Source organism: Peromyscus eremicus, chromosome 8b (genome assembly GCF_949786415.1).
Source record: "Peromyscus eremicus chromosome 8b, PerEre_H2_v1, whole genome shotgun sequence".
NCBI lineage: Eukaryota > Metazoa > Chordata > Mammalia > Rodentia > Cricetidae > Peromyscus > Peromyscus eremicus.
Window position 1 is genome coordinate 48,866,946 of NC_081424.1, and position 15,560 is coordinate 48,882,505.

General features: G+C 41.7%; 1 pseudogene; it reads left to right on the forward strand.

Moving 5' to 3' along the window:
• LOC131918386 (estrogen receptor-like) overlaps window positions 1-15,560 on the forward strand; it is a 230,387-nt pseudogene that overhangs the window by 62,294 nt on the left and 152,533 nt on the right.

A 15,560-nucleotide genomic window follows, 5' to 3' on the forward strand; every position in this document is an offset into this window, starting at 1 on the left:
CTGATGTTGGCGATTGAGCCTAGAACATTGTTCTGGTTTCATCTCTGTGGCCATGATAAAACACTGACCAAAAGCAACTCAAGTGAGGAAAGGATTTGTTTTGTCTAAAGGGTTACATCACTGAGAGAAGTCAAGGCAGGGACTCTGGCAGTAATTTGAAAGGCCTTTGCTGAAAGGCCTATGTTTCGCTAGCTTTCTCAGGACTCTTAGCCTAGGGAATGATGCTTCCCACAGTGGGCCGGGCTCTCTTGTATCAATTAACAATCCAGACAATCCCCAACAGTTGTGCACAGGCCAGTCTGATCTGGGCAGTCCCTCAACCTCTAACCCCTCCACTCATCGAATCTGTTCCTGAAAGGGGAATTACTGGGTATTTCACCTCCAATTTCATTTTGACTTGACTTTAGTACTTCATTTACAACTATCTGCTGGACAGGGGGTTGATGTCTTACTGAACTCTCTCTTGACTTGTTTAGAATTGTTCTGACCTCTTCTTTCCTATCCGCCCTCCCAAATCAGATCCTCCTGATTAACAGTAAGGACAGTGTTCAGTATTTCCTGGAGCAAAGCAGGAGCCTTTCACTTCTTCCTGTTCCTCTTCGGGCCCCAGGTATTTGGCAAGCGGTTTAAATTTTCTCATCTTCTTTTGCTTCAGGTACTTTAGTACTACTAAAAGATGGTTAGTACCTATTCTGATATGAGTTTTTCTTGGGCATAATTATGAATCCTCCTAATCCTTCATTTTTTTATGTCAGTCATTCCTACATCCCCACTTACACTTAAAATCCTTTTGAACTCTTTCCATCCTATTCAATCCCCTGACAATCTTCTGTGTCTTCTGTCGGTGGCCAACAACACCACTGTTTGAACTGTCTTCAGTTTTGCCTGGCTTCGCTCAGAGCATTCCCTTCTTTTGGTACTAGTGATGGATGTGTGTGACAGTACTAAGATGAAACTCCACTTAATGGGCAGGGATCAACTCGGGATTTTCCCATTTTCTTTAGGGTATAAGGTAGATAATATTCCTGTTAAATCATATCCAGAGATATGACCTGTGCCCATCACCCTTTAATGAATGTCTTTTTTTCTTATCCCAATGTCCAATATCAGTTTCTTTTTGACATGCCTTTCATATTTTTTAAATTAAAGGCTGTGACATCAGCTTGGCTGTATTAATGCCCTGTTTTACTTTCTTATGCACAAGTATCCTGGATCTCATAACACCCATTGGTCAGATAGTTGTTGAGAATCCTACCATGATTGCCAGCAGGAAAATAAATACTGTTCTTGAATGAAGATCTTGTTAGACAAGTTTAGGCTTCTGTTTGTGAAGGTTGCAGGGATAGATGAGTTCAGTCTCTCATGTGAGGGAGACCTTGATTCAAAACTCGTCTGTTTTGCTGAGTGCTTTAAAATCTTTATCAAAAGCCTACCACTGTAAACTGTGGATTAATGTAACTCCTTTTCCATAAAGTCACTGGGGGATTAAATAAAAAAAACCCCGTGTATTACACAGCACTTGGTACATCGTGTTCAGTATGGAAACAGTTGGTTATCTTGGAGAGAGTGATCAGATGAGCGTGTGAAAGGGTCTCTGTGAACAAGTTAAGGAGAGCAGGCTCTTTCCAGGATGCGGCTGCTTATGTCTGCCTGGTGCCTATTTTGTGTAGCAGAGCTTTGACAATCTGCCCATGGGTTCTATGGTTTTCTCAAACACCACAACCATGTCTTGACATGTTTTCTATACCTTATCACCATAAGGGTAACAAAGATGTTCCCTTTCACTCATAACGGTTTGACTCTGTTTATTAAGTTTGACAATGGTGTGAAAAGTTTATATATTCACTAGAAGCTCTCTAGATGATGACTTTTGATTCTTTCTCAAGCCAGAAGTGTGCAGTTTGACTCTGTTGTTCATGATGGGCAACATCAGTGATCACAACTTTAGGTAACTACATGAGTGAAAGCTAGACTTTAGAGTGCTCTGTGTTAGAAAGCCAGGGTGCTTGGTAGGTTAAACACACTCTTAAGTTGTGATGTTTAATGTATGACAGGTTTATTGGGATGTAATGCTGTCTTAAGTAAGTCATCGGATGTTTGTATAGCCTTTTTACTAATGAATTAAAATGTCTGTTTTCTCTTGCTTAAATGTCTGGAGGATCTAAATGTAAATCTAATGCAAATCCACACAGGATTCAAAGCTGTATTTAACACTCTACAAATACATACTAATGCTTGAAGAAATAAATCCAGATTTCATTTCTTCTTTGGCAATTTAAACTATTCAGGCACAACTCCTGGGTGCTTCAAATTCTAATGAATTCTTGTTAATTTTATGGAAAAATGTGGTAATGTCTCTGATAAAGGGAAGGTGGAGGTAGCCAGAGTTCATAGGTGTAACCTAAATAAATGGATCAGTGAGATATAAGAGAATAAGATGATGTGACATAAATAACAATGGCATGTTACTCGTGGGCCAGGAAGTAAGAACACTTTTTGCCCAAGCTTAAGGACCTGAGTTCAATCCCCACAGCCTACAGAAATCCAGATGAGGTGTCTGTCATCTGAAATCCAAGCACTCCCATGGTGAGATAGGAATCAGGGACAAAATAATTACCCAGAAGCTCATGGACCAGTTGGCCTGGAGGGCACATGTTGGAGAGATCCTGACTCAACAAGGTGGAAGGAGAGGATTTACTCCAGAAGTTGTCCTTTGACCTCCACATGTGCACTGTGGTGTGGACACATGCGCAATAACAAATAAAATATTTTAAAAAGTGTTATTGGGGTTCTCCAGTGTGGTTTTTGGGCAAGATTGGCTACAACTGGCTTTTATTTGATGTGTAGGCATTAAACATTGTAGATTTCATTTATCCTCACGAATTCACTTTGATTTCCACGCCTTAAAGCATGAAGAGTGAGTGAGCTCAGTGCTCATTTGTGTGAACAAATCTTAGGTATTTCTTGTTCATTTTGTTCTGAGTACTTGTGGTAGTTTGAATGAAAAATATCTTCTGTAGGCTGAGATATTTGAACACTTGAGCACTAGTTGGTGGCACTATTTGGGGAGGTAGCACAGTCTTGTTGGAGGAAGTACATCACAGGAGGGGGGAGCTTTAGGAATTTGTAGCCTTGGTCCACTTCCAGTTCGCTTTCTCTGCCTCATGCTTCTGGTTGAAGATGAGCTCTCTCAGTGTCTTCTAACTGTCAGCCGCCATGCTTGCCCTAATATTGTGATATTCTCGGTCTCCCTCTCTCTCTGGAATGAAACAATAAGCCCAAACAAACCCTTTCTTCTATAAGTTGCTTTTAGTCATGGTGTTTATCACAGCAACAGAAAAATGACTAACACCATGATTGTTTCCTTTATAGAGCCCAACCTGTCCCCTCCCGAGACCTGAGTTGCACAGATAGGTTGGTGGAGAGACAACCAGGGCTTTAGCGTGTTTGCTTGATTCAGCTAAAAGGTACTCACTGAGCTCTGCTCTGCGCCTGAGGATGTGGTGGGCACAGTAGGATGGTGAGCCAGGTGCGGTTCCTTGCCCGCTAAGCCTAAACCCATCTGTGAATTCAGACAAGCAATTAAAAGCCAGTGTGGTCAGTGTGATGCTGGGACAAAATGAGCTTGGTTTGTGGGAGCAGAGCTGCAAAGGAGCCTATTCCTCGAATGGTGCACTTGAAATATGAGTAGTCGTCGTGAGTCATGCTCCTCCATGGATACCGGTGCACTGTCCTTGGAGAAGTAAGTAACCCTCACCCATGTGCATGTAGGAGACCCCAATTAAATGCAGAGGGCCACAATAAAAGGACACAAAATAGGCAGACTTGGAAAGAAGAAAAGGGAGGTAAGAGAGGATATTGTGCATTTGGGGGTGGGGGACTTTGATCAATGAACATTACATAGGTAGGAAACTAATGAGGAGTAAATACATTTTTAAAATAAAAAAAATTGTCGGGAGTAATGGAGGAAAAGAGAAATGAAGGAAGATACCCCAAGTCTACCTCTGTCTTCCCGTACACCCCCATCCACACACAGCCACACACATACCCCTTCCCTCTCTTACACACACACACACACACACACACACACACACACACACACACACACACACATTTGTGTTTATTTAAATAACTGGCTCTGATTTGAAAAAGAATTAGAACAGTTGACTCGACCTCTTTCTTGGTGTCTGTGTGTGAGACTTTGTGGTGGGGGCATAGTGGGAGGGTCCAGTGAAGAAGGTGACCTCTAATGATTCTGTGTGTGTGGCTTCATGGTGGGTAGTTCAGAAGAGAAGGACTGCAGATGCATGGAGATGGTCACTGTATTAGTTACTGTTCTGCTGCTGTGACAAGCTGACAGAGCTGCTCAGCAGAGCGATGATTATCTTGGCTCACAGGTTCAAATGATCTTAGTCCTTTGTTGTAGGGCAGGCAGGCATCATGGCAGCCTGGCTTGATCTGTGGTGGTGGGAGTCTGAGGCAGGGCCTGTCCGCTGGTGTCTGACTGGGAAAGAGAGAGTGAGGCTCAGTCAGGTTTGGGTGTAACTTTCAAAGATCCACCCCGTGGTGACCTGCTTTCCCCAGCCAGGACCCACCTTCTAGACAGCACCACAAGCTGGAGAGTATGCATTCAAAATACAAGCTGTCGGGGAGCATGGGAGATTCAAACCACAATGGTTAGTTTGAGTGGTAATGCCAGTTTCAAAGGATCTGTGAGTCAATTTGGATGGATGGATGGATGGATGGATGGATGGATGGATGGATGGATGGGTGGGTGGATGGGTGGGTGGATGGATGGGTGGGTGGGTGGATGGATGGGTGGATAGATGGATGTGTGGGTGGATGGATGGATGGATGGATGGATGGGTGAGTGGATGGATGGATGGGTGGGTGGATGGATGGATGGGTGGATGGATGGATGGGTGGGTGGGTGGATGGATGGGTGGATAGATGGATGTGTGGGTGGATGGATGGATGGATGGACAGATGGATGGGTGGGTGAATAAATGGATAGATGGATGGATGTGGGTGGGTGGATAGATGGATAGATGGATGGATGGATGAATGGATGGATAGATGGATGGATGGGTAGGTGGGTGGATGGAAGGATGGGTGGGTGGGTGGGTGGATGGATGGATAGATGTTGGGTCCACTGACAGGCTTAAAGCCCCCCCCCCCAGAAGATTTGGTCTGAGGTTGCTGCCCAAATGCCCTGAGGAGAAGGGTGACAAAAGGAAAAGTCCACAGTATTAGATTTCTCTCAAGCTACTGTTTGTTTTAATTAGGTCCTTGTTTATCTTCCTTTTGAGTGTCTGGATATGGAACGTTGTTTGTTTTCATAACTAACAAATCTAGGCTTTGTGAGCGATAATAATAAAAGAGAAAACAGCTGCCATGGGAGAATAAATGAGAGAAGGAAAAAGTCAAGAGAAAGGAATCCGCAGAGGAGCTGAGGGAAAAGTCTGTGTGTGGTGTGAGCCCCGTGTTTCTTGGGAATCAGGTTTATCTGGCAGTTCTTGCTTGTAGGTGTCCCCTGTATCCTGTGCCTACCCATCCCCCTACCCGAGCTGTATGTTCCTCCAAAGGATTTTTGTTTAGTTTTTGTGTGTGTGGGATGATGATGGGACCCAGTTCTTGTGTACGCTAGGCAGGTGCCCAACCACTGAGCGACATCCCCAAGGCCTCACTTTTTATTCTTATGAGAAAAAAAGTAGTGTTTCCTTTTCTCACCCTCCAGCTCAATATTACATTTTGTATGTATCATTCTGTAATTCTTCCAGGATTATCACAGGGTCACAGCTTCTTGTCTCTGCAGTTAAATTACTGTATGTTTCGCTCATATAATTGAGTTGGTTCTCAAAAATTAATTCTAGTTCAGTACAATCTTCTCATAAATTATTTTCACAAGACCAAATAGGGTTTATAAAGGAGTCAGGGAAACCCTTGGTTTAACATCAGGCATTTACGGAGTTATTAAAAGGGAAAAACAGCTTTGTTGCTTTTTATCTAATATCAGTTGAAGACTTAAAAATAGTCATTGCTGGTGTTTGGTTAGGAAGGATTTGTTTTGGCTGAAGAGAGCAAGCATGTTCTACTTGTTAGAATCTTTTTCTAGTCAGCATATTGATCAGACATCTTAACTTATTTTGAGCGTTGTCATAAAAGACCATAACTCTGGGCCTCTGTTCTCATTCCTGTTACGGGATGGAGTCAACTGCACGGATCTGATGCATTCTATGTCTTAGACATGTTAGTTCAAGAATTTCACCTGGTTTCCTGATGATAGCCATCTAGGGAGGGTAGCCAATCAAAACAGAGAGGCAGCCAGTTGGTTTCTGACTCTCTTCAGCCTTCTCTCTTCTTCTGGCTTGCAAAATACCTGGTTATCAGAGAGAAAGTGAGTCAGCATAGTGTTTGGGTTAAGTAGCTACTAAATGTTTCTTCTGTGGCTTAATAATGTGTTCTTAGGGTTTTTTTTTTTTTTGAACTAAAATATATTGGTGTATTCCATGTAAACACCAGAGGAGGTAAAACACTAAAGATTTCCTTAGGGCATCAGAATAATGAACCATTTACTTATAGTTTGCTGACTCTAAGCCCAGATCAACTTTGTTTTTCATTCTATGCCTTTCTCAATTTCTTCCTATTAATAAAGACAATTAAAAAAAAAAACACTGTTTTTAGGCAAAGTGATGTGTGCCTTGACTCTAGGCAGATCTCTGTGAGTTTAAGGCCATGTTGGATGACATAGTGATACTCTGTCTTTAAAAGAAAAAAAAAATCACTGTGCCTGGATTTTTGAGGCAATGTGCGGTCTCTTGCCAGAGTTTCAAATTTATAGCCCTGCTTACTGTCTTCACTAGTCTGTCTTATGCAATCAAAGAATGAAGATGTTTGTTTGATTTGAGGCCTATTTACATGGTAGCTTTTGTAAAATACATCTAAAGATGGAGTCATGCATTTCTTTTCAAATCCACCCCCCCCCCCCAATCCTGCTGTAGTTGAGTCTGGTTCTTACGTTGCAAAAGGGGCAAAGAGCCTGTGTTCCAACAGTTCACTAGTTTGCATCTTGCCCTTAGTGAGCAAGGCGGTAGACGCCTGTGTGATGACTCTAAATTAGCATGTGGAATGTGTTTTTGCTTTGTTTTGAGAATGGAAAACAGGTCATTCCCTCGGTCCTTAGTCTAAAATTCAAGACTTTCCCCTACAAAATGTTTGGCACTGTGTGTGGACTTCCCATGGGAGCAGTTAACGAGAGGTAACTAAGTGTAGAACCAATGACCTGTGTTGAGCCACTCAAGAGAGGTGAGGAAAGGTAACCCCAGAGTGGACTTCTGAGTAGTCCAGTTGGGTAAAAAGGGCATTGATGTAAGGTGGAAGTTAACATACATGGACAGGCTTGTATATGCCCAAGGCCAATGAGAAGCATTTGATGGAGGGAACCAATATAGAAAGGAAAGGAAAGAAAGGGGACTCATAATTAGATGACTTGATCAACCTGAGCACTGTCATTATCCCTTGACATACATTGACTCATTTCTAAAGTCTTAGAATAATGGTGCAACAATTGTATAATATTGTATATGTGTATCATTATCTTTTCTAGCTTAGACAGGAGGGGGATGGCCAGAAGCTTACTCAGCATCCCTTAGCCAGCACTTGACAGACTAACTTCTGCTCAGCCTTCCAATCTGAGCTGAGTTTAGATATTCTGCAACTCATTTGAATATCTAATGAATTTTAAAGATCCCTCATTTTCTCTTTGAAGTTCTGAAAAGTTTGATTTATGACAGTTCTTCTGATATCATTTTGTGAGTGGCCTGAGAAATCCCATAAAACCCAAACCCAAACCAACCCCAACCCAAAACAAAGCTTACAGAGAGAAACCCTGACCTTGTGAATATACGTTGCTTCTGACATTTTCCTGCAGAGCGGGCATGCTGTTCAGTGGCAGAACACTCACCTAGCATGTGGGAAGCCCCGGGGCTCCATTTCCTGCACCACAAACAAAACCCACAACATATTGTCCAACACAGGTCATGTGGAGGGGAGAGGATTTGCCCAAACAACTCCTAAAGCCATCATCTGAGGCATAAATTAAAGATAACAGAGCTTTTGTTCACACGAGGCCAAGCCATGGCTCTTGAGCACACCTTATACACAGAAGCTTCTGTGTCGATTCTGACTTGTTGGGTTTCCTGAAGTGATACTGAGTTGATCTTCTCACTTTCATTCACCAGGACATAATGACTACATGTGTCCAGCTACAAACCAGTGCACCATTGACAAGAACAGGAGAAAGAGCTGTCAGGCCTGCCGGCTGCGCAAGTGTTACGAAGTGGGCATGATGAAGGGCGGTAAGTACAACGGCCTGAGGTGCCCGTGCCAGGGGGCTGCTTGCAGTAACCCCAGAGCTGGCTCTTCCCGTTTTCGTACTTTATCTCTATTTTTATCTATTCTTGGGTCTGAAAAAAAAAGTTTTCAGGATGCATAGTATCTTCTTTTTAATTAGAAGCAACTAGAACCAAGAATTCTAACATACCACTTTGTGCTTTATATTTTCAAGGTAATTATTAAATTTTTATTTTTATTTATTTATTTTTATTTATTTATTTATTTATTTATTTATTTATTTTGGTTTTTCGAGACATGGTTTCTCTGTGTAGCTTTGCGCCTTTCCTGGAACTCACTTGGTAGCCCAGGCTGGTCTCGAACTCACAGAGATCCGCCTGGCTCTGCCTCCTGAGTGCTGGGATTAAAGGTGTGCACCACCACCGCCCGGCTTTTATTACATTTTTAAACCAAAGGTGTGTGGGAGGTACTGGGTAAAGGAGGACACTTCCATGACTCACTCTGGGGGAGGTGTTACAGTTACTGTTGATATAGCTAATGCTAGAAAATGATATCAGGTGATGAACTTCCCTCAACTGAGACTCCCGTATGGGAGAGCGAAACAGCTGCTCTGTCTCCTTCTGTCATTTCATGTTACTTAGGAAATCTGAATTTCAATCAAAAGGCATTGTAGAAGCCAAGTCAGCAGCCTTCCATAGCCCCTGGGTCTGGTGTGATGCCGGGAGTGGTTGGCAGGCTGCTGACTTTCAACATATCCCCGAGTACTCAGGCTATGTGACATCGCTTTATCGTGTGGTCGCTGGTGTGTGGATACATATGCACGCACTCTCCTGGTTCCTCATGGAGTCAATCTCCCAGCTCTCTTGCATGGGACTCTGAAGTCCAATTTTCTTTAGGGGGATTGATAGATAATCCTACATGTGGTTATCTGAGAGATTTCCTTGAGTTCTTGAGTTGGGATTCTTACCTACGGAACATCGAGTCTAGTCTTGGGTAGCCTTCACTGGAGTGGCAGAGAACAAACAGGTATTGCAAGATGGAAGTCGAGTCCTAGGCGCACTCAGATGTCTCCAAAGTGACATGAGGGAAAAGAAGCCATGTGGATTATCCTGGGGAGAAGCTTCTAGAAGCAGATGAGGCATGGGATGACCTAAAGTTGTAATAGAACAGGGCAGGTACATATGTGGAAGTCAGAGGACAGCTTCAAATATTGTTTCTCAGGCACCATCCACTTGTATTTTTTTTTTCTTTCTTCAAGACAGGGTCCCTCACTGACCTGGAACTGCTCAAGTAGGCTATATTAGCTGGTCACTAGACTCAGGCCTCTACCTGTCTCCATTTCACCCATTGATGAGTGTACCATTAATAGTTACTTTGTCTCAACAGCTGGTGCACACCTTTAATCCCAGCACTCAGGAGGCAGAGGAAGGTGGATCTCTGTGAGTTTGAGGCCAGCCTGGTTTATAGAGTGAGTTCCAGGACAGCCAGGGCTGTTGCACAGAGAAACCCTGTTTTAGAAAAAAAAAAAGTTACCTTGTCTCATTGCTGTGATAAAATACTCAGACAAAAGCAATTTAAGGGAGAAATGGTTGATTTTTGCCTCACTGTTTGAAGGTCGAGTCTAATATGGCAGGGAAATCATGGCATCATATGCTTGAGATGGCTGGTCGTAATGCAGCCACAGTCAGGAGGCAGAAAATGATGGCTGTTCACAATCAGCTCATTTTTTTTTCCTTTTTATGAAATCTAGGATCTTAGCCCATGGTATGGCATTACGCCACAGTTAGGGTGAGTTTTTCCATCTCCGTTAACACGGTGTAGAAACTCCCTTACAGACATGCACAAAGATTTGTCTCCTTGGTCATTATAGACCTGTCAGGCTGACAGTCAATATGAGACATCACACCGGGATTACAAGCCCTCGTGTTCAAACCTAGCTTATTCCATGTGTGTTCTGGGGATCCAACTCACGTGCCAAGGCTTACCAGAGAAGCTGAACTGCCCACTGAACTGTCTCCCCAACACAGAGGAAAGCTAAGTTTTGACTGAATAATACCAGCACAAAGAGGGAAGAGGGGAAAACCAGGAGGGGCAATCAAGATGAGGGCATACTTGACCAGTACACAGCTTACTTACGGAAGATGTCTTTGTTCCATGGCCAGGATGAGACTCTGAACACAGCATTTGGAATAGTCTCTTTAGTTATTGAAATGTTGAGTTTATGCTCTGTGTGAGATATGACTATATGCCTCAAATGCCTGTAAAAGCAACTTGAATTCAGAGGGTAATTAATTCTTAGAATTGAGCAGTCACATTTTAGAAAATGACACTTTGGATCGTAAATGGATTCAATATTTAAGGAATTTGTCTTTCTTTGTACTGTTGGAAAATTAGTCAGGCTTAATTAAACTCTCAAGAAGCTTCCTGTGGTAACTTGATAAGTGACAGGAATGTGACAGCTTCGTGGAGAACATTTCAGGTAGTAACAGGAGAGTCCACGTTTCTCCTTGGATAACTGCAAATAGTTTGAGCCAGGGATTCATTCTCTCTGAAAGGTGAAAGGATCATTTTGAATATGTCCAGAGCATTTTGAAAAAAATGTTATGGCACTCATACATTGAGCCCCTTCCTAAAAACTATTCTTTTTTTAAAATCCTAATTATTATACAGACAGAGCCATCCTGGCTGCAGAAATCTAAATGATGCCCCTCATCTTCAGTCTAACAGGAATTCCAGTTTATAAAGGCATACTGCAAGGCTTCTGCTTTCAGATAGAAACGTAGATCATTTGCCTATGTTGGGCCAGTCTGTGTCAGCACATACTTGTACAATGCAAAATGTATGTCTGTGTTAGTGTTCTGGGGCTGCTATAACAAAATGCTACCCACTGGGTATTTTAAATGACAAAAATTAACTTTCTCATGATACCGGAAGCTGCAAGTCTAAGGTTCACATGCTGGAGAATTTGGTTTCTGGTGTAGGCCTCTCTTCTAGGCCTGAGGTGTCTTCATATAACATTTTCTCTGCCCCCATAATTCTCTTTCTTAGAAGGACAGCAGTCCTGTTGGGTTAGGGGCCTACCTTTCTGACTTCATTTAATCTTTTTAAAAACAATTTTTAATTTTAATTTTATTTTTTGTGTGTGGGTACTTTGCTTAAATATATTATCTGTGCTTCACTTGCATGCCTGGTAGTGGAGGTCAGAAAATGTCACCTGATCATCTGGAGTTGGAGGTACAGATGGTTGTGAGCCTCCATGGGGTGGGCAGGAATTGAACCTGGGTCCTCTGAAAGGGTAGTCAGTGCCCTTAACGTCTGAGTCATTATCTCTTCAGTCCTGACGTCATTTAATCTTAATTATCTCCATGAAGGACCTGTTCCAAATATCATTTTGGATGCTAGAATTTCGATACATAACTTTTCCTTTTGGGGGTAAAATTCACTACTTACAACCTGCTGTAAGAAAACACTACAGATCAGATGGCTTAACAGTAGAAATCAGCCTTGTCCTGGTACTGGTGGCTGGAAGCCTTCAGCCTGTTTGGCAGCTGTGGTTTCTCCTGGTGCCTCCCCTTGGCTCGCATCATGCCACCCCCCCCCCCCCCCCCGTCCTCATATGACCTTCTCTCTGCCCACACACTCTCTTCCTCTTTTTGCGAGGACACCAGTTATACCGGATTAGGGACTTATCCTTATGACCTTGTTTAAGTTTAATTTGCTCTTCAAATGCCCTGTTTTCAGTGACAGATACACTCTAAGGTCCTGGGGGTTGGGGCGTCAGAGTACAGATTCTGCAGGCATACAATTCAATATTTAGCAGTGTCTTTTTAGGGTCCCCAGTCAACTGCTCAGGGTCTGTCTATACACACTGAGAATGTGTGTCTTCCTGGCTGTTTCTATTTATATACATATGCTTTGAGATGTGTTTTATCATAAAAAACATAGCCTGTGAGAACATCTCATTTTAATGACCCATATAAAGTACTTTTTGTAAATCATTATAATTTATTGCACAGGGTACCACACATGACCTCATGGCACCATATGTATCAACTTCTCTTCCGTTAAAGACTTAATTTACAACTGGAAGTACCATTATAGCTAACTACAAAATTTGTATTTGTAAAAACACCCATGATTGAATAAATCTTTGCAGCGTTATCCAACATGTTCATAACCATCCAGTTTCTTAACCAGGCTAGATACCAATCGGGATATTGAATCTCTACATATGTAGCAAAACAGTAATTGGATTTCAGAGTAGGGCTTGATACACTTACCAAAGATCTATTCTAAAGATCTAAGCATGCATGATTTAGCTACCTGGGGAGATAATTTTCATGTTAGAATGCCTGCTGTCCCAGGAGTGTCCCATCACGATCAGATTTGTTCTAAGAACTGTGGTTCCAGAAGATGCAACATTTAGGATGTGCAATTGGGATGCTTTTTCATCTTAGCGCCTATGCTGAGCTCTCTGTCTTGGTTTTTCTTCCTTCTTTGTTACTTAGTGTCTATCGTTTAGGAAGGTCTACTAACATCTATTGTTTAGGAAGGTCTACTAACATCTATTGTTTAGGAAGGTCTACCCTGTTGCCTCAGGCTGGGTTAGATTCTAGTGTTTTCACTTGCACAGCATAGCTCTCCTGGGAGAGCTACTCACTATTATTAAAAGCTTCCCGGTGTCCGTATTCCTCTATAGTTCACAAATTCTAGGCTGGCTGTTTGGAGTTCTTTCTTTGCCCTGTTCAGCCCTTAAACAAGCCATGCAGTAGAGGTTTAAGAAATTTTCAATGAGTGGACTCAGTTTGTTTAAATAATTATGTGCTTAGGGCTTCTTATATGCAAGGTATTGTGGGTAAGGAGACTATAAATAAGACCCTAGTCTCTTCCAGCACTATCCGTCCTTACAATACAAAGAGAACATCTGCAGGTAATCAAAATCCAGAAGACGTGTTGAGGCTTGACTGTGTTGAAGGATGGATGGTTCAAATTATAAAACATCAGAATGGGAGTCAAAGCATCAGATAGTTGCTCCTGGATTTTATCCAACCCAGCAGATCACCCAGGCCATTTGATTTCCAGGTATACGTTATTTCTTGTGTGTTTGACAGTTTTGGTTAGTGGAAAGGGGAAGGCTTCAGATGTGAAACCCTGATTCCAACACTGGCCCCTCCTCAGACTTGGTAGGCAGCTCTGTTCTCAGCTCTGTTCTCAGCTGCAAGATGAGAGAAACATTTTCTACTCAACCAGTTTGTCTTGAAGACCACAAATGACAATATAGAAAAATACCCTACAAAAATTCAGAGTCCTGCACAAGGTGAGTGATTATATCTCTTCCTAAGAACTTTATCATCTGCTTGCTGCTTTAATATATATATATATATGTTTTTCAAGGCAGAGGAAGATATTGGCAGGTATACATGTCTACTAGGTTAGCATATCAAATTCCTTTGGAGGGTCAAAATCTGGCATAGGCATATATGCCTTAACAAATCCCTTTGATATCTATACTGTGTACAGCTGCATGATGAATGAGCTTTGTGGTTTATCCTTTAATTTTACTAGAGATTTACAGAGACTTGTCACAATAGACCCAAAGACAAGTTGATGCCAATGTCCTCATTTTGAGGATGAGGAAATTGCCACCTGTTAATAGACGAGCAGAGTTTAATCACTAACTCTTCTGATTGGGTTTTATCATGCCTTGCAGTGAAATTTGAGACAGTAGAAGCAGTGAGCTAATCTTTAAGTATTTGATGACGCTGTTGTCATCCAAGGTTCAAGATTATTTTAAAGTGATATATATATATATATATATGTATATGTATATGTATATGTATATACATGAGAGTTACTCGATTTTATTCATGGAGTAAATGGGAGCATGAGCTTTTTTGAGAGCTATCAAGTGTTTGCTCAGTAATGTCCATTATCATGTTTTCATATCTGTATTATTCTGGGTAATAAAAGTTTATGTATGATAAAAAAAAAACCCACTATGTTAAAGAGGCAAGAAAAGTTTTTTAAAATGTTTAATTTTTATATCTGGAGTATGTAATCATTATGACAAAGTCTGCTTTTTTTGTTTGTTTCTTTTTTAAAAAGGTTCCTTATTGTTGAGCTTTTCATATGTACAGTGAAATATGATCATATTTATACTTCATTCTCCTCTCCAAGTTCCCAGTGTGGCCTTCCCAACTTCACGGCTTTTGTGTTTGTTCGTTTGTATTTTGACAACCCACTAAGTACAGTTAATTTTGTCCTTATATACACAGGTGTGGGGCACTGAAATCTGTCAGTGGCCACATCCCTAAAGAAAAAATAAAAAATTCTCCCTCTTCAGCTATCCGATGCCAGGAGCTCCTCAGTAAGGGGTGGGGCTTGGAGATCAACTTCTCCATCTTGACTGGCTTGATCGTGTGTAGGTCTTGGGCAGGCTAACCACAGCTGCTGTGCGTTCTGGATTACGATAGCCATGTCCAGAAGACAGCATCCCACAGCCCTTCTCCCCGATCTGCCTTTTACTTTCTTTCCACCTCCTCTTTTGCTTAGGGGTTATTTGTTTGGTTGGTCAGGTGTCTGTTTGTATGCGATCACCTTGCTCTTGTGATTGTAATATCCTTGGAGTATAGCTTGCAGTCAGATGTTGCTCTAGCTTTGTTCTGTTTGTTCAAGATTGCTTTGGACATTTAGGACTTTTTGTTTACACATGAATTTTAGGATTATTGTATTTTCTGAAAATATTCTTGAAGTTTTGATACAAATTACATGAAATCGGTAAATCGCTTTGGCTACTGTGGACATTTTAACAATATGGATTTTTCTAATCCACGAACTTTGAATATCTTTCAATTTACTAGCACCTTCCTCCGTTGGTTTAATTAATACTTAGTTTTCAGTACACAACTCTTTTACTCCTTTGAATAAACGTATTATCTTTTATAGCTATCCTGGATAGACTTGTTTTCTTGGATACCCCATTGTTATGGCATAGAAACACTACTGCATATTTGTAGACAGGATTTGACTATGTAGACCAGGCTGGTCAGGAATTTACCATGCAGCTCAAGTTAGCAGAGCCTTGATTCTTTTCTCAGTCTCCTGAGTGCTGGGTTCACAGGCACATCTCACCGCACCTAACTTACTATTGGATATTTGTATGATAATTTTATATCCTGAGACAGCACTCAATTTGCTTATTCTTTCTA